General features: G+C 50.0%; 13 non-coding genes across 13 annotated transcripts; all 13 read right to left on the bottom strand.

The window, feature by feature from the left end:
* Positions 1–5,597: 5,597 nt before the first annotated feature.
* On the bottom strand, positions 5,598–5,669 carry TRNAG-UCC (transfer RNA glycine (anticodon UCC)). The gene has a single exon. It is a non-coding gene; the product is annotated as a tRNA-Gly (tRNA).
* A 2,834-nt stretch (positions 5,670–8,503) lies between these two features.
* TRNAM-CAU (transfer RNA methionine (anticodon CAU)) lies at positions 8,504–8,575 on the bottom strand. The gene has a single exon. It is a non-coding gene; the product is annotated as a tRNA-Met (tRNA).
* A 782-nt stretch (positions 8,576–9,357) lies between these two features.
* TRNAG-UCC (transfer RNA glycine (anticodon UCC)) lies at positions 9,358–9,429 on the bottom strand. Its single transcript has one exon. It is a non-coding gene; the product is annotated as a tRNA-Gly (tRNA).
* Positions 9,430–11,017: 1,588 nt separating this feature from the next.
* Positions 11,018–11,089, bottom strand: TRNAM-CAU (transfer RNA methionine (anticodon CAU)). Its single transcript has one exon. It is a non-coding gene; the product is annotated as a tRNA-Met (tRNA).
* Positions 11,090–11,871: 782 nt separating this feature from the next.
* Positions 11,872–11,943, bottom strand: TRNAG-UCC (transfer RNA glycine (anticodon UCC)). Its single transcript has one exon. It is a non-coding gene; the product is annotated as a tRNA-Gly (tRNA).
* A 1,574-nt stretch (positions 11,944–13,517) lies between these two features.
* On the bottom strand, positions 13,518–13,589 carry TRNAM-CAU (transfer RNA methionine (anticodon CAU)). The gene has a single exon. It is a non-coding gene; the product is annotated as a tRNA-Met (tRNA).
* A 782-nt stretch (positions 13,590–14,371) lies between these two features.
* TRNAG-UCC (transfer RNA glycine (anticodon UCC)) lies at positions 14,372–14,443 on the bottom strand. Its single transcript has one exon. It is a non-coding gene; the product is annotated as a tRNA-Gly (tRNA).
* A 331-nt stretch (positions 14,444–14,774) lies between these two features.
* TRNAM-CAU (transfer RNA methionine (anticodon CAU)) lies at positions 14,775–14,846 on the bottom strand. Its single transcript has one exon. It is a non-coding gene; the product is annotated as a tRNA-Met (tRNA).
* Positions 14,847–15,628: 782 nt separating this feature from the next.
* TRNAG-UCC (transfer RNA glycine (anticodon UCC)) lies at positions 15,629–15,700 on the bottom strand. Its single transcript has one exon. It is a non-coding gene; the product is annotated as a tRNA-Gly (tRNA).
* Positions 15,701–17,286: 1,586 nt separating this feature from the next.
* On the bottom strand, positions 17,287–17,358 carry TRNAM-CAU (transfer RNA methionine (anticodon CAU)). Its single transcript has one exon. It is a non-coding gene; the product is annotated as a tRNA-Met (tRNA).
* Positions 17,359–18,140: 782 nt separating this feature from the next.
* On the bottom strand, positions 18,141–18,212 carry TRNAG-UCC (transfer RNA glycine (anticodon UCC)). The gene has a single exon. It is a non-coding gene; the product is annotated as a tRNA-Gly (tRNA).
* Positions 18,213–19,799: 1,587 nt separating this feature from the next.
* Positions 19,800–19,871, bottom strand: TRNAM-CAU (transfer RNA methionine (anticodon CAU)). The gene has a single exon. It is a non-coding gene; the product is annotated as a tRNA-Met (tRNA).
* A 782-nt stretch (positions 19,872–20,653) lies between these two features.
* On the bottom strand, positions 20,654–20,725 carry TRNAG-UCC (transfer RNA glycine (anticodon UCC)). The gene has a single exon. It is a non-coding gene; the product is annotated as a tRNA-Gly (tRNA).
* Between the last annotated feature and the right edge of the window lie 1,413 nt (positions 20,726–22,138).

Raw genomic sequence — 22,138 nt, 5'->3', positions numbered from 1 at the left:
TTTTGCAGACAGGCCTCATTTCTCTAGCTCACACCCTAACTGCCAACACCCCTTCCCCTTCTCTCACTGTCTCTCTCTCTGACTCTCTCTCTCATTCTCTCTCTCTCGCAAATAGATACTTTACTTCCCAGGTGCAACAAAACAAGCCTTCTCGAGCTGGCAGATATGGGAAGGAAGGAAGGAAGGGCCAGTTTGGAAACTCAACTCAATTACCATAAATCCCCTGCTAAGGGTTATGGGGGGGAGGAAAGAAGGAACTTTGCTTCAGGGAAAGGGCTGCTGCTGCTTCAGCATGTGAGGAGCGCAGCCACACGTTTCACCTTCCTCAGTATGTTGGTTTACAGGATGAGAGAGATCCTGAAACCTCACTCTAATAGGCTGAGGTGCTGTGCTCGGTGGCCTGCTGGGACCTTTGCCCGTCAGGGCAAGGCGAATAGGCCTTTGTCAGGCCTTCGTCAGGGCTTTGTCGGGGAGGGGCCAGGAGCCCTGCTCGCTTCAATCCCCTCACCGATAGACAGTTGCAGAAACTAGGATGCAAGAACCTTTCCTGGATGGGGTTTTGATTTTCGCGAAAAGTGTGTCAGCTTTGCTTTCAGCATGAGTCTGATTTCCAAAAAATGCATTTTGAACAATTTAAAGATTTGATCTGCGTGGTCAACTGCTTGGAAGGCAGCTATGCTCACCACTATACCACCAACGCCTGCCTGTCTGAGCTCTCTGATGGAGCGCCCCTTAGAAATAAGAATAAGTCATTGGCTGGGAATGAAAAAAGCTTGCGTTTGACGCAGAAGCAGTTCGCATCATGAGGTCTTGCCGGTCAGCCCAACATTTCCCCGGGACCCCTTAAAAAAGGAGCTTGGTTTTAAGTTTGGTTTGATTGAACAGTACATTTTGTTGGCTGGGCTGGGACCCTCTCCTATTTAGCGCAAGAGTGGAACGAGGCAGCAAGTTCAAGGAATGACATTGCATCCAGGCACTTACAGCTCTTTGTGCCCTAATGCCATGACACAAAAACATAATTTGAAAAAACTTAGCAGAGGATGGTTTCGATCCATCGACCTCTGGGTTATGGGCCCAGCACGCTTCCGCTGTGCCACTCTGCTGGTTGGAGAACGAGAGCTTTTCGGGGCTTTTACAGCCTACAAACCGACAACCCTAGACCCAGTTTCGAGTGAAGCGGGCAGTAGGCCTTACAAAGCCAAACAACCTGCAACCACGCACTCCCATCCCATGGCCTTTTGCAGACAGGCCTCATTTCTCTAGCTCACACCCTAACTGCCAACACCCCTTCCCCTTCTCTCACTGTCTCTCTCTCTGTCTCTCTCTCTCATTCTCTCTCTCTCGCAAATAGATACTTTACTTCCCAGGTGCAACAAAACAAGCCTTCTCGAGCTGGCAGATATGGGAAGGAAGGAAGGAAGGGCCAGTTTGGAAACTCAACTCAATTACCATAAATCCCCTGCTAAGGGTTATGGGAGGGAGGAATGAAGGAACTTTGCTTCAGGGAAAGGGCTGCTGCTGCTTCAGCATGTGAGGAGCGCAGCCACACGTTTCACCTTCCTCAGTATGTTGGTTTACAGGATGAGAGAGATCCTGAAACCTCACTCTAATAGGCTGAGGTGCTGTGCTCGGTGGCCTGCTGGGACCTTTGCCCGTCAGGGCAAGGCGAATAGGCCTTTGTCAGGCCTTCGTCAGGGCTTTGTCGGGGAGGGGCCAGGAGCCCTGCTCGCTTCAATCCCCTCACCGATAGACAGTTGCAGAAACTAGGATGCAAGAACCTTTCCTGGATGGGGTTTTGATTTTCACGAAAAGTGTGTCAGCTTTGCTTTCAGCATGAGTCTGATTTCCAAAAAATGCATTTTGAACAATTTAAAGATTTGATCTGCGTTGGCCGGGAATCGAACCCGGGTCAACTGCTTGGAAGGCAGCTATGCTCACCACTATACCACCAAAGCCTGCCTGTCTGGGCTATCTGATGGAGCGCCCCTTAGAAATAAGAATAAGTCATTGGCTGGGAATGAAAAAAGCTTGCGTTTGACGCAGAAGCAGTTCGCATCATGAGGTCTTGCCGGTCAGCCCAACATTTCCCCGGGACCCCTTAAAAAAGGAGCTTGGTTTTAAGTTTGGTTTGATTGAACAGTACATTTTGTTGGCTGGGCTGGGACCCTCTCCTATTTAGCGCAAGAGTGGAACGAGGCAGCAAGTTCAAGGAATGACATTGCATCCAGGCACTTACAGCTCTTTGTGCCCTAATGCCATGACACAAAAACATAATTTGAAAAAACTTAGCAGAGGATGGTTTCGATCCATCGACCTCTGGGTTATGGGTCCAGCACGCTTCCGCTGCGCCACTCTGCTGGTTGGAGAACAAGAGCTTTTCTGGGCTTTTACAGCCTACAAACCGACAACCCTAGACCCAGTTTCGAGTGAAGCGGGCAGTAGGCCTTACAAAGCCAAACAACATGCAACCACGCACTCCCATCCCATGGCCTTTTGCAGACAGGCCTCATTTCTCTAGCTCACACCCTAACTGCCAACACCCCTTCCCCTTCTCTCTCTGTCTCTCTCTCTCTGTCTCTCTCTCTCATTCTCTCTCTCTCGCAAATAGATACTTTACTTCCCAGGTGCAACAAAACAAGCCTTCTCGAGCTGGCAGATATGGGAAGGAAGGAAGGGCCAGTTTGGAAACTCAACTCAATTACCATAAATCCCCTGCTAAGGGTTATGGGAGGGAGGAATGAAGGAACTTTGCTTCAGGGAAAGGGCTGCTGCTGCTTCAGCATGTGAGGAGCGCAGCCACACGTTTCACCTTCCTCAGTATGTTGGTTTACAGGATGAGAGAGATCCTGAAACCTCACTCTAATAGGCTGAGGTGCTGTGCTCGGTGGCCCGCTGGGACCTTTGCCCGTCAGGGCAAGGCGAATAGGCCTTTGTCAGGCCTTCGTCAGGGCTTTGTCGGGGAGGGGCCAGGAGCCCTGCTCGCTTCAATCCCCTCACCGATAGACAGTTGCAGAAACTAGGATGCAAGAACCTTTCCTGGATGGGGTTTTGATTTTCGCGAAAAGTGTGTCAGCTTTGCTTTCAGCATGAGTCTGATTTCCAAAAAATGCATTTTGAACAATTTAAAGATTTGAACCCGGGTCAACTGCTTGGAAGGCAGCTATGCTCACCACTATACCACCAACGCCTGCCTGTCTGGACTATCTGATGGAGCGCCCCTTAGAAATAAGAATAAGTCATTGGCTGGGAATGAAAAAAGCTTGCGTTTGACGCAGAAGCAGTTCGCATCATGAGGTCTTGCCGGTCAGCCCAACATTTCCCCGGGACCCCTTAAAAAAGGAGCTTGGTTTTAAGTTTGGTTTGATTGAACAGTACATTTTGTTGGCTGGGCTGGGACCCTCTCCTATTTAGCGCAAGAGTGAAACGAGGCAGCAAGTTCAAGGAATGACATTGCATCCAGGCACTTACAGCTCTTTGTGCCCTAATGCCATGACACAAAAACATAATTTGAAAAAACTTAGCAGAGGATGGTTTCGATCCATCGACCTCTGGGTTATGGGCCCAGCACGCTTCCGCTGTGCCACTCTGCTGGCTGGAGAACGAGAGCTTTTCGGGGCTTTTACAGCCTACAAACCGACAACCCTAGACCCAGTTTCGAGTGAAGCGGGCAGTATCCCTTACAAAGCCAAACAACCTGCAACCACGCACTCCCATCCCATGGCCTTTTGCAGACAGGCCTCATTTCTCTAGCTCACACCCTAACTGCCAACACCCCTTCCCCTTCTCTCTCTGTCTCTCTCTCTCATTCTCTCTCTCTCGCAAATAGATACTTTACTTCCCAGGTGCAACAAAACAAGCCTTCTCGAGCTGGCAGATATGGGAAGGAAGGAAGGAAGGGCCAGTTTGGAAACTCAACTCAATTACCATAAATCCCCTGCTAAGGGTTATGGGAGGGAGGAATGAAGGAACTTTGCTTCAGGGAAAGGGCTGCTGCTGCTTCAGCATGTGAGGAGCGCAGCCACACGTTTCACCTTCCTCAGTATGTTGGTTTACAGGATGAGAGAGATCCTGAAACCTCACTCTAATAGGCTGAGGTGCTGTGCTCGGTGGCCTGCTGGGACCTTTGCCCGTCAGGGCAAGGCGAATAGGCCTTCGTCAGGGCTTTGTCGGGGAGGGGCCAGGAGCCCTGCTCGCTTCAATCCCCTCACCAATAGACAGTTGCGGAAACTAGGATGCAAGAACCTTTCCTGGATGGGGTTTTGATTTTCGCGAAAAGTGTGTCAGCTTTGCTTTCAGCATGAGTCTGATTTCCCAAAAATGCATTTTGAACAATTTAAAGATTTGATCTGCGTTGGCCGGGAATCGAACCCGGGTCAACTGCTTGGAAGGCAGCTATGCTCACCACTATACCACCAACACCTGCTTGTCTGGGCTATGTGATGGAGCGCCCCTTAGAAATAAGAATAAGTCATTGGCTGGGAATGAAAAAAGCTTGCGTTTGACGCAGAAGCAGTTCGCATCATGAGGTCTTGCCGGTCAGCCCAACATTTCCCCGGGACCCCTTAAAAAAGGAGCTTGGTTTTAAGTTTGGTTTGATTGAACAGTACATTTTGTTGGCTGGGCTGGGACCCTCTCCTATTTAGCGCAAGAGTGGAACGAGGCAGCAAGTTCAAGGAATGACATTGCATCCAGGCACTTACAGCTCTTTGTGCCCTAATGCCATGACACAAAAACATAATTTGAAAAAACTTAGCAGAGGATGGTTTCGATCCATCGACCTCTGGGTTATGGGCCCAGCACGCTTCCGCTGTGCCACTCTGCTGGTTGGAGAACGAGAGCTTTTCGGGGCTTTTACAGCCTACAAACCGACAACCCTAGACCCAGTTTCGAGTGAAGCGGGCAGTAGGCCTTACAAAGCCAAACAACCTGCAACCACGCACTCCCATCCCATGGCCTTTTGCAGACAGGCCTCATTTCTCTAGCTCACACCCTAACTGCCAACACCCCTTCCCCTTCTCTCACTGTCTCTCTCTCTGTCTCTCTCTCTCATTCTCTCTCTCTCGCAAATAGATACTTTACTTCCCAGGTGCAACAAAACAAGCCTTCTCGAGCTGGCAGATATGGGAAGGAAGGAAGGAAGGGACAGTTTGGAAACTCAATTACCATAAATCCCCTGCTAAGGGTTATGGGAGGGAGGAATGAAGGAACTTTGCTTCAGGGAAAGGGCTGCTGCTGCTTCAGCATGTGAGGAGCGCAGCCACACGTTTCACCTTCCTCAGTATGTTGGTTTACAGGATGAGAGAGATCCTGAAACCTCACTCTAATAGGCTGAGGTGCTGTGCTCGGTGGCCTGCTGGGACCTTTGCCCGTCAGGGCAAGGCGAATAGGCCTTTGTCAGGCCTTCGTCAGGGCTTTGTCGGGGAGGGGCCAGGAGCCCTGCTCGCTTCAATCCCCTCACCGATAGTCAGTTGCAGAAACTAGGATGCAAGAACCTTTCCTGGATGGGGTTTTGATTTTCACGAAAAGTGTGTCAGCTTTGCTTTCAGCATGAGTCTGATTTCCAAAAAATGCATTTTGAACAATTTAAAGATTTGATCTGCGTTGGCCGGGAATCGAACCCGGGTCAACTGCTTGGAAGGCAGCTATGCTCACCACTATACCACCAACGCCTGCCTGTCTGGGCTATTTGATGGAGCGCCCCTTAGAAATAAGAATAAGTCATTGGCTGGGAATGAAAAAAGCTTGCGTTTGACGCAGAAGCAGTTCGCATCATGAGGTCTTGCCGGTCAGCCCAACATTTCCCCGGGACCCCTTAAAAAAGGAGCTTGGTTTTAAGTTTGGTTTGATTGAACAGTACATTTTGTTGGCTGGGCTGGGACCCTCTCCTATTTAGCGCAAGAGTGGAACGAGGCAGCAAGTTCAAGGAATGACATTGCATCCAGGCACTTACAGCTCTTTGTGCCCTAATGCCATGACACAAAAACATAATTTGAAAAAACTTAGCAGAGGATGGTTTTGATCCATCGACCTCTGGGTTATGGGCCCAGCATGCTTCCGCTGCGCCACTCTGCTGGTTGGAGAACAAGAGCTTTTCTGGGCTTTTACAGCCTACAAACCGACAACCCTAGACCCAGTTTCGAGTGAAGCGGGCAGTAGGCCTTACAAAGCCAAACAACCTGCAACCACGCACTCCCATCCCATGGCCTTTTGCAGACAGGCCTCATTTCTCTAGCTCACACCGTAACTGCCAACACCCCTTCCCCTTCTCTCTCTGTCTCTCTCTCTCTGTCTCTCTCTCTCATTCTCTCTCTCTCGCAAATAGATACTTTACTTCCCAGGTGCAACAAAACAAGCATTCTCGAGCTGGCAGATATGGGAAGGAAGGAAGGAAGGGCCAGTTTGGAAACTCAACTCAATTACCATAAATCCCCTGCTAAGGGTTATGGGAGGGAGGAATGAAGGAACTTTGCTTCAGGGAAAGGGCTGCTGCTGCTTCAGCATGTGAGGAGCGCAGCCACACGTTTCACCTTCCTCAGTATGTTGGTTTACAGGATGAGAGAGATCCTGAAACCTCACTCTAATAGGCTGAGGTGCTGTGCTCGGTGGCCTGCTGGGACCTTTGCCCGTCAGGGCAAGGCGAATAGGCCTTTGTCAGGCCTTCGTCAGGGCTTTGTCGGGGAGGGGCCAGGAGCCCTGCTCGCTTCAATCCCCTCACCGATAGACAGTTGCAGAAACTAGGATGCAAGAACCTTTCCTGGATGGGGTTTTGATTTTCACGAAAAGTGTGTCAGCTTTGCTTTCAGCATGAGTCTGATTTCCAAAAAATGCATTTTGAACAATTTAAAGATTTGATCTGCGTTGGCCGGGAAGCGAACCCGGGTCAACTGCTTGGAAGGCAGTTATGCTCACCACTATACCACCAACGCCTGCCTGTCTGGGCTATCTGATGGAGCGCCCCTTAGAAATAAGAATAAGTCATTGGCTGGGAATGAAAAAAGCTTGCGTTTGACGCAGAAGCAATTCGCATCATGAGGTCTTGCCGGTCAGCCCAACATTTCCCCGGGACCCCTTAAAAAAGGAGCTTGGTTTTAAGTTTGGTTTGATTGAACAGTACATTTTGTTGGCTGGGCTGGGACCCTCTCCTATTTAGCGCAAGAGTGGAACGAGGCAGCAAGTTCAAGGAATGACATTGCATCCAGGCACTTACAGCTCTTTGTGCCCTAATGCCATGACACAAAAACATAATTTGAAAAAATTTAGCAGAGGATGGTTTCGATCCATCAACCTCTGGGTTATGGGTCCAGCACGCTTCTGCTGCGCCACTCTGCTGGTTGGAGAACAAGAGCTTTTCTGGGCTTTTACAGCCTACAAACCGACAACCCTAGACCCAGTTTCGAGTGAAGCGGGCAGTAGGCCTTACAAAGCCAAACAACATGCAACCACGCACTCCCATCCCATGGCCTTTTGCAGACAGGCCTCATTTCTCTAGCTCACACCCTAACTGCCAACACCCCTTCCCCTTCTCTCTCTGTCTCTCTCTCTCTGTCTCTCTCTCTCATTCTCTCTCTCTCGCAAATAGATACTTTACTTCCCAGGAGCAACAAAACAAGCCTTCTCGAGCTGGCAGATATGGGAAGGAAGGAAGGAAGGGCCAGTTTGGAAACTCAACTCAATTACCATAAATCCCCTGCTAAGGGTTATGGGAGGGAGGAATGAAGGAACTTTGCTTCAGGGAAAGGGCTGCTGCTGCTTCAGCATGTGAGGAGCGCAGCCACACGTTTCACCTTCCTCAGTATGTTGGTTTACAGGATGAGAGAGATCCTGAAACCTCACTCTAATAGGCTGAGGTGCTGTGCTCGGTGGCCTGCTGGGACCTTTGCCCGTCAGGGCAAGGCGAATAGGCCTTCGTCAGGGCTTTGTCGGGGAGGGGCCAGGAGCCCTGCTCGCTTCAATCCCCTCACCGATAGACAGTTGCGGAAACTAGGATGCAAGAACCTTTCCTGGATGGGGTTTTGATTTTCGCGAAAAGTGTGTCAGCTTTGCTTTCAGCATGAGTCTGATTTCCCAAAAATGCATTTTGAACAATTTAAAGATTTGATCTGCGTTGGCCGGGAATCGAACCTGGGTCAACTGTTTGGAAGGCAGCTATGCTCACCACTATACCACCAACGCCTGTCTGTCTGGGCTATCTGATGGAGCGCCCCTTAGAAATAAGAATAAGTCATTGGCTGGGAATGAAAAAAGCTTGCGTTTGACGCAGAAGCAGTTCGCATCATGAGGTCTTGCCGGTCAGCCCAACATTTCCCCGGGACCCCTTAAAAAAGGAGCTTGGTTTTAAGTTTGGTTTGTTTGAACAGTACATTTTGTTGGCTGGGCTGGGACCCTCTCCTATTTAGCGCAAGAGTGGAACGAGGCAGCAAGTTCAAGGAATGACATTGCATCCAGGCACTTACAGCTCTTTGTGCCCTAATGCCATGACACAAAAACATAATTTGAAAAAAGTTAGCAGAGGATGGTTTCGATCCATCGACCTCTGGGTTATGGGCCCAGCACGCTTCCGCTGCGCCACTCTGCTGGTTGGAGAACAAGAGCTTTTCTGGGCTTTTACAGCCTACAAACCGACAACCCTAGACCCAGTTTCGAGTGAAGCGGGCAGTAGGCCTTACAAAGCCAAACAACCTGCAACCACGCACTCCCATCCCATAGCCTTTTGCAGACAGGCCTCATTTCTCTAGCTCACACCCTAACTGCCAACACCCCTTCCCCTTCTCTCTCTGTCTCTCTCTCTCTGTCTCTCTCTCTCATTCTCTCTCTCTCGCAAATAGATACTTTACTTCCCAGGTGCAACAAAACAAGCCTTCTCGAGCTGGCAGATATGGGAAGGAAGGAAGGAAGGGCCAGTTTGGAAACTCAACTCAATTACCATAAATCCCCTGCTAAGGGTTATGGGAGTGAGGAATGAAGGAACTTTGCTTCAGGGAAAGGGCTGCTGCTGCTTCAGCATGTGAGGAGCGCAGCCACACGTTTCACCTTCCTCAGTATGTTGGTTTACAGGATGAGAGAGATCCTGAAACCTCACTCTAATAGGCTGAGGTGCTGTGCTCGGTGGCCTGCTGGGACCTTTGCCCGTCAGGGCAAGGCGAATAGGCCTTTGTCAGGCCTTCGTCAGGGCTTTGTCGGGGAGGGGCCAGGAGCCCTGCTCGCTTCAATCCCCTCACCGATAGACAGTTGCAGAAACTAGGATGCAAGAACCTTTCCTGGATGGGGTTTTGATTTTCACGAAAAGTGTGTCAGCTTTGCTTTCAGCATGAGTCTGATTTCCAAAAAATGCATTTTGAACAATTTAAAGATTTGATCTGCGTTGGCCGGGAATCGAACCCGGGTCAACTGCTTGGAAGGCAGCTATGCTCACCACTATACCACCAACGCCTGCCTGTCTGGGCTATCTGATGGAGCGTCCCTTAGAAATAAGAATAAGTCATTGGCTGGGAATGAAAAAAGCTTGCGTTTGACGCAGAAGCAGTTCGCATCATGAGGTCTTGCCGGTCAGCCCAACATTTCCCCGGGACCCCTTAAAAAAGGAGCTTGGTTTTAAGTTTGGTTTGATTGAACAGTACATTTTGTTGGCTGGGCTGGGACCCTCTCCTATTTAGCGCAAGAGTGGAACGAGGCAGCAAGTTCAAGGAATGACATTGCATCCAGGCACTTACAGCTCTTTGTGCCCTAATGCCATGACACAAAAACATAATTTGAAAAAAGTTAGCAGAGGATGGTTTCGATCCATCGACCTCTGGGTTATGGGACCAGCACGCTTCCGCTGCGCCACTCTGCTGGTTGGAGAACAAGAGCTTTTCTGGGCTTTTACAGCCTACAAACAGACAACCCTAGACCCAGTTTCGAGTGAAGCGGGCAGTAGGCCTTACAAAGCCAAACAACCTGCAACCACGCACTCCCATCCCATGGCCTTTTGCAGACAGGCCTCATTTCTCTAGCTCACACCCTAACTGCCAACACCCCTTCCCCTTCTCTCTCTGTCTCTCTCTCTCTGTCTCTCTCTCTCATTCTCTCTCTCTCGCAAATAGATACTTTACTTCCCAGGTGCAACAAAACAAGCCTTCTCGAGCTGGCAGATATGGGAAGGAAGGAAGGAAGGGCCAGTTTGGAAACTCAACTCAATTACCATAAATCCCCTGCTAAGGGTTATGGGAGGGAGGAATGAAGGAACTTTGCTTCAGGGAAAGGGCTGCTGCTGCTTCAGCATGTGAGGAGCGCAGCCACACGTTTCACCTTCCTCAGTATGTTGGTTTACAGGATCAGAGAGATCCTGAAACCTCACTCTAATAGGCTGAGGTGCTGTGCTCGGTGGCCTGCTGGGACCTTTGCCCGTCAGGGCAAGGCGAATAGGCCTTTGTCAGGCCTTCGTCAGGGCTTTGTCGGGGAGGGGCCAGGAGCCCTGCTCGCTTCAATCCCCTCACCGATAGACAGTTGCAGAAACTAGGATGCAAGAACCTTTCCTGGATGGGGTTTTGATTTTCGCGAAAAGTGTGTCAGCTTTGCTTTCAGCATGAGTCTGATTTCCCAAAAATGCATTTTGAACAATTTAAAGATTTGATCTGCGTTGGCAGGGAATCGAACCCGGGTCAACTGCTTGGAAGGTAGCTATGCTCACCACTATACCACCAACGCCTGCCTGTCTGGGCTATCTGATGGAGCGCCCCTTAGAAATAAGAATAAGTCATTGGCTGGGAATGAAAAAAGCTTGCGTTTGACGCAGAAGCAGTTCGCATCATGAGGTCTTGCCGGTCAGCCCAACATTTCCCCGGGACCCCTTAAAAAAGGAGCTTGGTTTTAAGTTTGGTTTGTTTGAACAGTACATTTTGTTGGCTGGGCTGGGACCCTCTCCGATTTAGCGCAAGAGTGGAACGAGGCAGCAAGTTCAAGGAATGACATTGCATCCAGGCACTTACAGCTCTTTGTGCCCTAATGCCATGACACAAAAACATAATTTGAAAAAAGTTAGCAGAGGATGGTTTCGATCCATCGACCTCTGGGTTATGGGCCCAGCACGCTTCCGCTGCGCCACTCTGCTGGTTGGAGAACAAGAGCTTTTCTGGGCTTTTACAGCCTACAAACCGACAACCCTAGACCCAGTTTCGAGTGAAGCGGGCAGTAGGCCTTACAAAGCCAAACAACCTGCAACCACGCACTCCCATCCCATGGCCTTTTGCAGACAGGCCTCATTTCTCTAGCTCACACCCTAACTGCCAACACCCCTTCACCTTCTCTCTCTGTCTCTCTCTCTCTGTCTCTCTCTCTCATTCTCTCTCTCTCGCAAATAGATACTTTACTTCCCAGGTGCAACAAAACAAGCCTTCTCGAGCTGGCAGATATGGGAAGGAAGGAAGGAAGGGCCAGTTTGGAAACTCAACTCAATTACCATAAATCCCCTGCTAAGGGTTATGGGAGGGAGGAATGAAGGAACTTTGCTTCAGGGAAAGGGCTGCTGCTGCTTCAGCATGTGAGGAGCGCAGCCACACGTTTCACCTTCTTCAGTATGTTGGTTTACAGGATGAGAGAGATCCTGAAACCTCACTCTAATAGGCTGAGGTGCTGTGCTCGGTGGCCTGCTGGGACCAAGGCCCGTCAGGGCAAGGCGAATAGGCCTTTGTCAGGCCTTCGTCAGGGCTTTGTCGGGGAGGGGCCAGGAGCCCTGCTCGCTTCAATCCCCTCACCGATAGACAGTTGCAGAAACTAGGATGCAAGAACCTTTCCTGGATGGGGTTTTGATTTTCACGAAAAGTGTGTCAGCTTTGCTTTCAGCATGAGTCTGATTTCCAAAAAATGCATTTTGAACAATTTAAAGATTTGATCTGCGTTGGCCGGGAATCGAACCCGGGTCAACTGCTTGGAAGGCAGCTATGCTCACCACTATACCACCAACGCCTGCCTGTCTGGGCTATCTGATGGAGCGTCCCTTAGAAATAAGAATAAGTCATTGGCTGGGAATGAAAAAAGCTTGCGTTTGACGCAGAAGCAGTTCGCATCATGAGGTCTTGCCGGTCAGCCCAACATTTCCCCGGGACCCCTTAAAAAAGGAGCTTGGTTTTAAGTTTGGTTTGATTGAACAGTACATTTTGTTGGCTGGGCTGGGACCCTCTCCTATTTAGCGCAAGAGTGGAACGAGGCAGCAAGTTCAAGGAATGACATTGCATCCAGGCACTTACAGCTCTTTGTGCCCTAATGCCATGACACAAAAACATAATTTGAAAAAAGTTAGCAGAGGATGGTTTCGATCCATTGACCTCTGGGTTATGGGACCAGCATGCTTCCGCTGCGCCACTCTGCTGGTTGGAGAACAAGAGCTTTTCTGGGCTTTTACAGCCTACAAACAGACAACCCTAGACCCAGTTTCGAGTGAAGCGGGCAGTAGGCCTTACAAAGCCAAACAACCTGCAACCACGCACTCCCATCCCATGGCCTTTTGCAGACAGGCCTCATTTCTCTAGCTCACACCCTAACTGCCAACACCCCTTCCCCTTCTCTCTCTGTCTCTCTCTCTCATTCTCTCTCTCTCGCAAATAGATACTTTACTTCCCAGGTGCAACAAAACAAGCCTTCTCGAGCTGGCAGATATGGGACGGAAGGAAGGAAGGGCCAGTTTGGAAACTCAACTCAATTACCATAAATCCCCTGCTAAGGGTTATGGGAGGGAGGAATGAAGGAACTTTGCTTCAGGGAAAGGGCTGCTGCTGCTTCAGCATGTGAGGAGCGCAGCCACACGTTTCACCTTCCTCAGTATGTTGGTTTACAGGATGAGAGAGATCCTGAAACCTCACTCTAATAGGCTGAGGTGCTGTGCTCGGTGGCCTGCTGGGACCTTTGCCCGTCAGGGCAAGGCGATTAGGCCTTTGTCAGGCCTTCGTCAGGGCTTTGTCGGGGAGGGGCCAGGAGCCCTGCTCGCTTCAATCCCCTCACCGATAGACAGTTGCAGAAACTAGGATGCAAGAACCTTTCCTGGATGGGGTTTTGATTTTCGCGAAAAGTGTGTCAGCTTTGCTTTCAGCATGAGTCTGATTTCCCAAAAATGCATTTTGAACAATTTAAAGATTTGATCTGCGTTGGCAGGGAATCGAACCCGGGTCAACTGCTTGGAAGGTAGCTATGCTCACCACTATACCACCAACGCCTGCCTGTCTGGGCTATCTGATGGAGCGCCCCTTAGAAATAAGAATAAGTCATTGGCTGGGAATGAAAAAAGCTTGCGTTTGACGCAGAAGCAGTTCGCATCATGAGGTCTTGCCGGTCAGCCCAACATTTCCCCGGGACCCCTTAAAAAAGGAGCTTGGTTTTAAGTTTGGTTTGTTTGAACAGTACATTTTGTTGGCTGGGCTGGGACCCTCTCCTATTTAGCGCAAGAGTGGAACGAGGCAGCAAGTTCAAGGAATGACATTGCATCCAGGCACTTACAGCTCTTTGTGCCCTAATGCCATGACACAAAAACATAATTTGAAAAAAGTTAGCAGAGGATGGTTTCGATCCATCGACCTCTGGGTTATGGGCCCAGCACGCTTCCGCTGCGCCACTCTGCTGGTTGGAGAACAAGAGCTTTTCTGGGCTTTTACAGCCTACAAACCGACAACCCTAGACCCAGTTTCGAGTGAAGCGGGCAGTATCCCTTACAAAGCCAAACAACCTGCAACCACGCACTCCCATCCCATGGCCTTTTGCAGACAGGCCTCATTTCTCTAGCTCAGACCCTAACTGCCAACACCCCTTCCCCTTCTCTCTCTGTCTCTCTCTCTCTGTCTCTCTCTCTCATTCTCTCTCTCTCGCAAATAGATGCTTTACTTCCCAGGTGCAACAAAACAAGCCTTCTCGAGCTGGCAGATATGGGAAAGAAGGAAGGAAGGGCCAGTTTGGAAACTCAACTCAATTACCATAAATCCCCTGCTAAGGGTTATGGGAGGGAGGAATGAAGGAACTTTGATTCAGGGAAAGGGCTGCTGCTGCTCCAGCATGTGAGGAGCGCAGCCACACGTTTCACCTTCCTCAGTATGTTGGTTTACAGGATGAGAGAGATCCTGAAACCTCACTCTAATAGGCTGAGGTGCTGTGCTCGGTGGCCTGCTGGGACCTTTGCCCGTCAGGGCAAGGCGAATAGGCCTTTGTCAGGCCTTCGTCAGGGCTTTGTCGGGGAGGGGCCAGGAGCCCTGCTCGCTTCAATCCCCTCACCGATAGACAGTTGCAGAAACTAGGATGCAAGAACCTTTCCTGGATGGGGTTTTGATTTTCGCGAAAAGTGTGTCAGCTTTGCTTTCAGCATGAGTCTGATTTCCCAAAAATGCATTTTGAACAATTTAAAGATTTGATCTGCGTTGGCCGGGAATCGAACCCGGGTCAACTGCTTGGAAGGCAGCTATGCTCACCACTATACCACCAACGCCTGCCTGTCTGGGCTATCTGATGGAGCGCCCCTTAGAAATAAGAATAAGTCATTGGCTGGGAATGAAAAAAGCTTGCGTTTGACGCAGAAGCAGTTCGCATCATGAGGTCTTGCCGGTCAGCCCAACATTTCCCCGGGACCCCTTAAAAAAGGAGCTTGGTTTTAAGTTTGGTTTGATTGAACAGTACATTTTGTTGGCTGGGCTGGGACCCTCTCCTATTTAGCGCAAGAGTGGAACGAGGCAGCAAGTTCAAGGAATGACATTGCATCCAGGCACTTACAGCTCTTTGTGCCCTAATGCCATGACACAAAAACATAATTTGAAAAAACTTAGCAGAGGATGGTTTCGATCCATCGACCTCTGGGTTATGGGCCCAGCACGCTTCCGCTGCGCCACTCTGCTGGTTGGAGAACAAGAGCTTTTCTGGGCTTTTACAGCCTACAAACCGACAACCCTAGACCCAGTTTCGAGTGAAGCGGGCAGTAGGCCTTACAAAGCCAAACAACCTGCAACCACGCACTCCCATCCCATGGCCTTTTGCAGACAGGCCTCATTTCTCTAGCTCACACCCTAACTGCCAACACCCCTTCCCCTTCTCTCTCTGTCTCTCTCTCTCTGTCTCTCTCTCTCATTCTCTCTCTCTCGCAAGTAGATACTTTACTTCCCAGGTGCAACAAAACAAGCCTTCTCGAGCTGGCAGATATTGGAAGGAAGGAAGGAAGGGCCAGTTTGGAAACTCAACTCAATTACCATAAATCCCCTGCTAAGGGTTATGGGGGGGAGGAAAGAAGGAACTTTGCTTCAGGGAAAGGGCTGCTGCTGCTTCAGCATGTGAGGAGCGCAGCCACACGTTTCACCTTCCTCAGTATGTTGGTTTACAGGATGAGAGAGATCCTGAAACCTCACTCTAATAGGCTGAGGTGCTGTGCTCGGTGGCCTGCTGGGACCTTTGCCCGTCAGGGCAAGGCGAATAGGCCTTTGTCAGGCCTTCGTCAGGGCTTTGTCGGGGAGGGGCCAGGAGCTCTGCTCGCTTCAATCCCCTCACCGATAGACAGTTGCAGAAACTAGGATGCAAGAACCTTTCCTGGATGGGGTTTTGATTTTCGCGAAAAGTGTGTCAGCTTTGCTTTCAGCATGAGTCTGATTTCCAAAAAATGCATTTTGAACAATTTAAAGATTTGATCTGCGTTGGCCGGGAATCGAACCCGGGTCAACTGCTTGGAAGGCAGCTATGCTCACCACTATACCACCAACGCCTGCCTGTCTGAGCTCTCTGATGGAGCGCCCCTTAGAAATAAGAATAAGTCATTGGCTGGGAATGAAAAAAGCTTGCGTTTGACGCAGAAGCAGTTCGCATCATGAGGTCTTGCCGGTCAGCCCAACATTTCCCCGGGACCCCTTAAAAAAGGAGCTTGGTTTTAAGTTTGGTTTGATTGAACAGTACATTTTGTTGGCTGGGCTGGGACCCTCTCCTATTTAGCGCAAGAGTGGAACGAGGCAGCAAGTTCAAGGAATGACATTGCATCCAGGCACTTACAGCTCTTTGTGCCCTAATGCCATGACACAAAAACATAATTTGAAAAAACTTAGCAGAGGATGGTTTCGATCCATCGACCTCTGGGTTATGGGCCCAGCACGCTTCCGCTGTGCCACTCTGCTGGTTGGAGAACGAGAGCTTTTCGGGGCTTTTACAGCCTACAAACCGACAACCCTAGACCCAGTTTCGAGTGAAGCGGGCAGTAGGCCTTACAAAGCCAAACAACCTACAACCACGCACTCCCATCCCATGGCCTTTTGCAGACAGGCCACATTTCTCTAGCTCACACCCTAACTGCCAACACCCCTTCCCCTTCTCTCACTGTCTCTCTCTCTGTCTCTCTCTCTCATTCTCTCTCTCTCGCAAATAGATACTTTACTTCCCAGGTGCAACAAAACAAGCCTTCTCGAGCTGGCAGATATGGGAAGGAAGGAAGGAAGGGCCCGTTTGGAAACTCAACTCAATTACCATAAATCCCCTGCTAAGGGTTATGGGAGGGAGGAATGAAGGAACTTTGCTTCAGGGAAAGGGCTGCTGCTGCTTCAGCATGTGAGGAGCGCAGCCACACGTTTCACCTTCCTCAGTATGTTGGTTTACAGGATGAGAGAGATCCTGAAACCTCACTCTAATAGGCTGAGGTGCTGTGCTCGGTGGCCTGCTGGGACCTTTGCCCGTCAGGGCAAGGCGAATAGGCCTTTGTCAGGCCTTCGTCAGGGCTTTGTCGGGGAGGGGCCAGGAGCCCTGCTCGCTTCAATCCCCTCACCGATAGACAGTTGCAGAAACTAGGATGCAAGAACCTTTCCTGGATGGGGTTTTGATTTTCGCGAAAAGTGTGTCAGCTTTGCTTTCAGCATGAGTCTGATTTCCCAAAAATGCATTTTGAACAATTTAAAGATTTGATCTGCGTTGGCCGGGAATCGAACCCGGGTCAACTGCTTGGAAGGCAGCTATGCTCACCACTATACCACCAACACCTGCCTGTCTGGGCTATGTGATGGAGCGCCCCTTAGAAATAAGAATAAGTCATTGGCTGGGAATGAAAAAAGCTTGCGTTTGACGCAGAAGCAGTTCGCATCATGAGGTCTTGCCGGTCAGCCCAACATTTCCCCGGGACCCCTTAAAAAAGGAGCTTGGTTTTAAGTTTGGTTTGATTGAACAGTACATTTTGTTGGCTGGGCTGGGACCCTCTCCTATTTAGCGCAAGAGTGGAACGAGGCAGCAAGTTCAAGGAATGACATTGCATCCAGGCACTTACAGCTCTTTGTGCCCTAATGCCATGACACAAAAACATAATTTGAAAAAACTTAGCAGAGGATGGTTTCGATCCATCGACCTCTGGGTTATGGGCCCAGCACGCTTCCGCTGCGCCACTCTGCTGGTTGGAGAACAAGAGCTTTTCTGGGCTTTTACAGCCTACAAACCGACAACCCTAGACCCAGTTTCGAGTGAAGCGGGCAGTAGGCCTTACAAAGCCAAACAACCTGCAACCACGCACTCCCATCCCATGGCCTTTTGCAGACAGGCCTCATTTCTCTAGCTCACACCCTAACTGCCAACACCCCTTCCCCTTCTCTCTCTTTCTCTCTCTCTCTGTCTCTCTCTCTCATTCTCTCTCTCTCGCAAGTAGATACTTTACTTCCCAGGTGCAACAAAACAAGCCTTCTCGAGCTGGCAGATATTGGAAGGAAGGAAGGAAGGGCCAGTTTGGAAACTCAACTCAATTACCATAAATCCCCTGCTAAGGGTTATGGGGGGCAGGAAAGAAGGAACTTTGCTTCAGGGAAAGGGCTGCTGCTGCTTCAGCATGTGAGGAGCGCAGCCACACGTTTCACCTTCCTCAGTATGTTGGTTTACAGGATGAGAGAGATCCTGAAACCTCACTCTAATAGGCTGAGGTGCTGTGCTCGGTGGCCTGCTGGGACCTTTGCCCGTCAGGGCAAGGCGAATAGGCCTTTGTCAGGCCTTCGTCAGGGCTTTGTCGGGGAGGGGCCAGGAGCTCTGCTCGCTTCAATCCCCTCACCGATAGACAGTTGCAGAAACTAGGATGCAAGAACCTTTCCTGGATGGGGTTTTGATTTTCGCGAAAAGTGTGTCAGCTTTGCTTTCAGCATGAGTCTGATTTCCAAAAAATGCATTTTGAACAATTTAAAGATTTGATCTGCGTTGGCCGGGAATCGAACCCGGGTCAACTGCTTGGAAGGCAGCTATGCTCACCACTATACCACCAACGCCTGCCTGTCTGAGCTCTCTGATGGAGCGCCCCTTAGAAATAAGAATAAGTCATTGGCTGGGAATGAAAAAAGCTTGCGTTTGACGCAGAAGCAGTTCGCATCATGAGGTCTTGCCGGTCAGCCCAACATTTCCCCGGGACCCCTTAAAAAAGGAGCTTGGTTTTAAGTTTGGTTTGATTGAACAGTACATTTTGTTGGCTGGGCTGAGACCCTCTCCTATTTAGCGCAAGAGTGGAACGAGGCAGCAAGTTCAAGGAATGACATTGCATCCAGGCACTTACAGCTCTTTGTGCCCTAATGCCATGACACAAAAACATAATTTGAAAAAACTTAGCAGAGGATGGTTTCGATCCATCGACCTCTGGGTTATGGGCCCAGCACGCTTCCGCTGTGCCACTCTGCTGGTTGGAGAACGAGAGCTTTTCGGGGCTTTTACAGCCTACAAACCGACAACCCTAGACCCAGTTTCGAGTGAAGCGGGCAGTAGGCCTTACAAAGCCAAACAACCTACAACCACGCACTCCCATCCCATGGCCTTTTGCAGACAGGCCTCATTTCTCTAGCTCACACCCTAACTGCCAACACCCCTTCCCCTTCTCTCACTGTCTCTCTCTCTGACTCTCTCTCTCATTCTCTCTCTCTCGCAAATAGATACTTTACTTCCCAGGTGCAACAAAACAAGCCTTCTCGAGCTGGCAGATATGGGAAGGAAGGAAGGAAGGGCCAGTTTGGAAACTCAACTCAATTACCATAAATCCCCTGCTAAGGGTTATGGGAGGGAGGAATGAAGGAACTTTGCTTCAGGGAAAGGGCTGCTGCTGCTTCAGCATGTGAGGAGCGCAGCCACACGTTTCACCTTCCTCAGTATGTTGGTTTACAGGATGAGAGAGATCCTGAAACCTCACTCTAATAGGCTGAGGTGCTGTGCTCGGTGGCCTGCTGGGACCTTTGCCCGTCAGGGCAAGGCGAATAGGCCTTTGTCAGGCCTTCGTCAGGGCTTTGTCGGGGAGGGGCCAGGAGCCCTGCTCGCTTCAATCCCCTCACCGATAGACAGTTGCAGAAACTAGGATGCAAGAACCTTTCCTGGATGGGGTTTTGATTTTCACGAAAAGTGTGTCAGCTTTGCTTTCAGCATGAGTCTGATTTCCCAAAAATGCATTTTGAACAATTTAAAGATTTGATCTGCGTTGGCAGGGAATCGAACCCGGGTCAACTGCTTGGAAGGTAGCTATGCTCACCACTATACCACCAACGCCTGCCTGTCTGGGCTATCTGATGGAGCGCCCCTTAGAAATAAGAATAAGTCATTGGCTGGGAATGAAAAAAGCTTGCGTTTGACGCAGAAGCAGTTCGCATCATGAGGTCTTGCCGGTCAGCCCAACATTTCCCCGGGACCCCTTAAAAAAGGAGCTTGGTTTTAAGTTTGGTTTGTTTGAACAGTACATTTTGTTGGCTGGGCTGGGACCCTCTCCTATTTAGCGCAAGAGTGGAACGAGGCAGCAAGTTCAAGGAATGACATTGCATCCAGGCACTTACAGCTCTTTGTGCCCTAATGCCATGACACAAAAACATAATTTGAAAAAAAGTTAGCAGAGGATGGTTTCGATCCATCGACCTCTGGGTTATGGGCCCAGCACGCTTCCGCTGCGCCACTCTGCTGGTTGGAGAACAAGAGCTTTTCTGGGCTTTTACAGCCTACAAACCGACAACCCTAGACCCAGTTTCGAGTGAAGCGGGCAGTAGGCCTTACAAAGCCAAACAACCTGCAACCACGCACTCCCATCCCATGGCCTTTTGCAGACAGGCCTCATTTCTCTAGCTCACACCCTAACTGCCAACACCCCTTCCCCTTCTCTCTCTGTCTCTCTCTCTCTGTCTCTCTCTCTCATTCTCTCTCTCTCGCAAATAGATACTTTACTTCCCAGGTGCAACAAAACAAGCCTTCTCGAGCTGGCAGATATGGGAAGGAAGGAAGGAAGGGCCAGTTTGGAAACTCAACTCAATTACCATAAATCCCCTGCTAAGGGTTATGGGAGTGAGGAATGAAGGAACTTTGCTTCAGGGAAAGGGATGCTGCTGCTTCAGCATGTGAGGAGCGCAGCCACACGTTTCACCTTCCTCAGTATGTTGGTTTACAGGATGAGAGAGATCCTGAAACCTCACTCTAATAGGCTGAGGTGCTGTGCTCGGTGGCCTGCTGGGACCTTTGCCCGTCAGGGCAAGGCGAATAGGCCTTTGTCAGGCCTTCGTCAGGGCTTTGTCGGGGAGGGGCCAGGAGCCCTGCTCGCTTCAATCCCCTCACCGATAGACAGTTGCAGAAACTAGGATGCAAGAACCTTTCCTGGATGGGGTTTTGATTTTCACGAAAAGTGTGTCAGCTTTGCTTTCAGCATGAGTCTGATTTCCAAAAAATGCATTTTGAACAATTTAAAGATTTGATCTGCGTTGGCCGGGAATCGAACCCGGGTCAACTGCTTGGAAGGCAGCTATGCTCACCACTATACCACCAACGCCTGCCTGTCTGGGCTATCTGATGGAGCGTCCCTTAGAAATAAGAATAAGTCATTGGCTGGGAATGAAAAAAGCTTGCGTTTGACGCAGAAGCAGTTCGCATCATGAGGTCTTGCCGGTCAGCCCAACATTTCCCCGGGACCCCTTAAAAAAGGAGCTTGGTTTTAAGTTTGGTTTGATTGAACAGTACATTTTGTTGGCTGGGCTGGGACCCTCTCCTATTTAGCGCAAGAGTGGAACGAGGCAGCAAGTTCAAGGAATGACATTGCATCCAGGCACTTACAGCTCTTTGTGCCCTAATGCCATGACACAAAAACATAATTTGAAAAAAGTTAGCAGAGGATGGTTTCGATCCATTGACCTCTGGGTTATGGGACCAGCACGCTTCCGCTGCGCCACTCTGCTGGTTGGAGAACAAGAGCTTTTCTGGGCTTTTACAGCCTACAAACAGACAACCCTAGACCCAGTTTCGAGTGAAGCGGGCAGTAGGCCTTACAAAGCCAAACAACCTGCAACCACGCACTCCCATCCCATGGCCTTTTGCAGACAGGCCTCATTTCTCTAGCTCACACCCTAACTGCCAACACCCCTTCCCCTTCTCTCTCTGTCTCTCTCTCTCATTCTCTCTCTCTCGCAAATAGATACTTTACTTCCCAGGTGCAACAAAACAAGCCTTCTCGAGCTGGCAGATATGGGACGGAAGGAAGGAAGGGCCAGTTTGGAAACTCAACTCAATTACCATAAATCCCCTGCTAAGGGTTATGGGAGGGAGGAATGAAGGAACTTTGCTTCAGGGAAAGGGCTGCTGCTGCTTCAGCATGTGAGGAGCGCAGCCACACGTTTCACCTTCCTCAGTATGTTGGTTTACAGGATGAGAGAGATCCTGAAACCTCACTCTAATAGGCTGAGGTGCTGTGCTCGGTGGCCTGCTGGGACCTTTGCCCGTCAGGGCAAGGCGATTAGGCCTTTGTCAGGCCTTCGTCAGGGCTTTGTCGGGGAGGGGCCAGGAGCCCTGCTCGCTTCAATCCCCTCACCGATAGACAGTTGCAGAAACTAGGATGCAAGAACCTTTCCTGGATGGGGTTTTGATTTTCACGAAAAGTGTGTCAGCTTTGCTTTCAGCATGAGTCTGATTTCCAAAAAATACATTTTGAACAATTTAAAGATTTGATCTGCGTTGGCCGGGAATCGAACCCAGGTCAACTGCTTGGAAGGCAGCTATGCTCACCACTATACCACCAACGCCTGCCTGGCTGGGCTATGTGATGGAGCGCCCCTTAGAAATAAGAATAAGTCATTGGCTGGGAATGAAAAAAGCTTGCGTTTGACGCAGAAGCAGTTCGCATCGTGAGGTCTTGCCGGTCAGCCCAACATTTCCCCGGGACCCCTTAAAAAAGGAGCTTGGTTTTAAGTTT

This window comes from Ambystoma mexicanum, chromosome 6q (assembly GCF_040938575.1).
Source record: "Ambystoma mexicanum isolate Mex_15411 chromosome 6q, UKY_AmexF1_1, whole genome shotgun sequence".
NCBI classification, from domain to species: domain Eukaryota; kingdom Metazoa; phylum Chordata; class Amphibia; order Caudata; family Ambystomatidae; genus Ambystoma; species Ambystoma mexicanum.
This window is presented reverse-complemented; position numbering and strand designations above follow the sequence as displayed.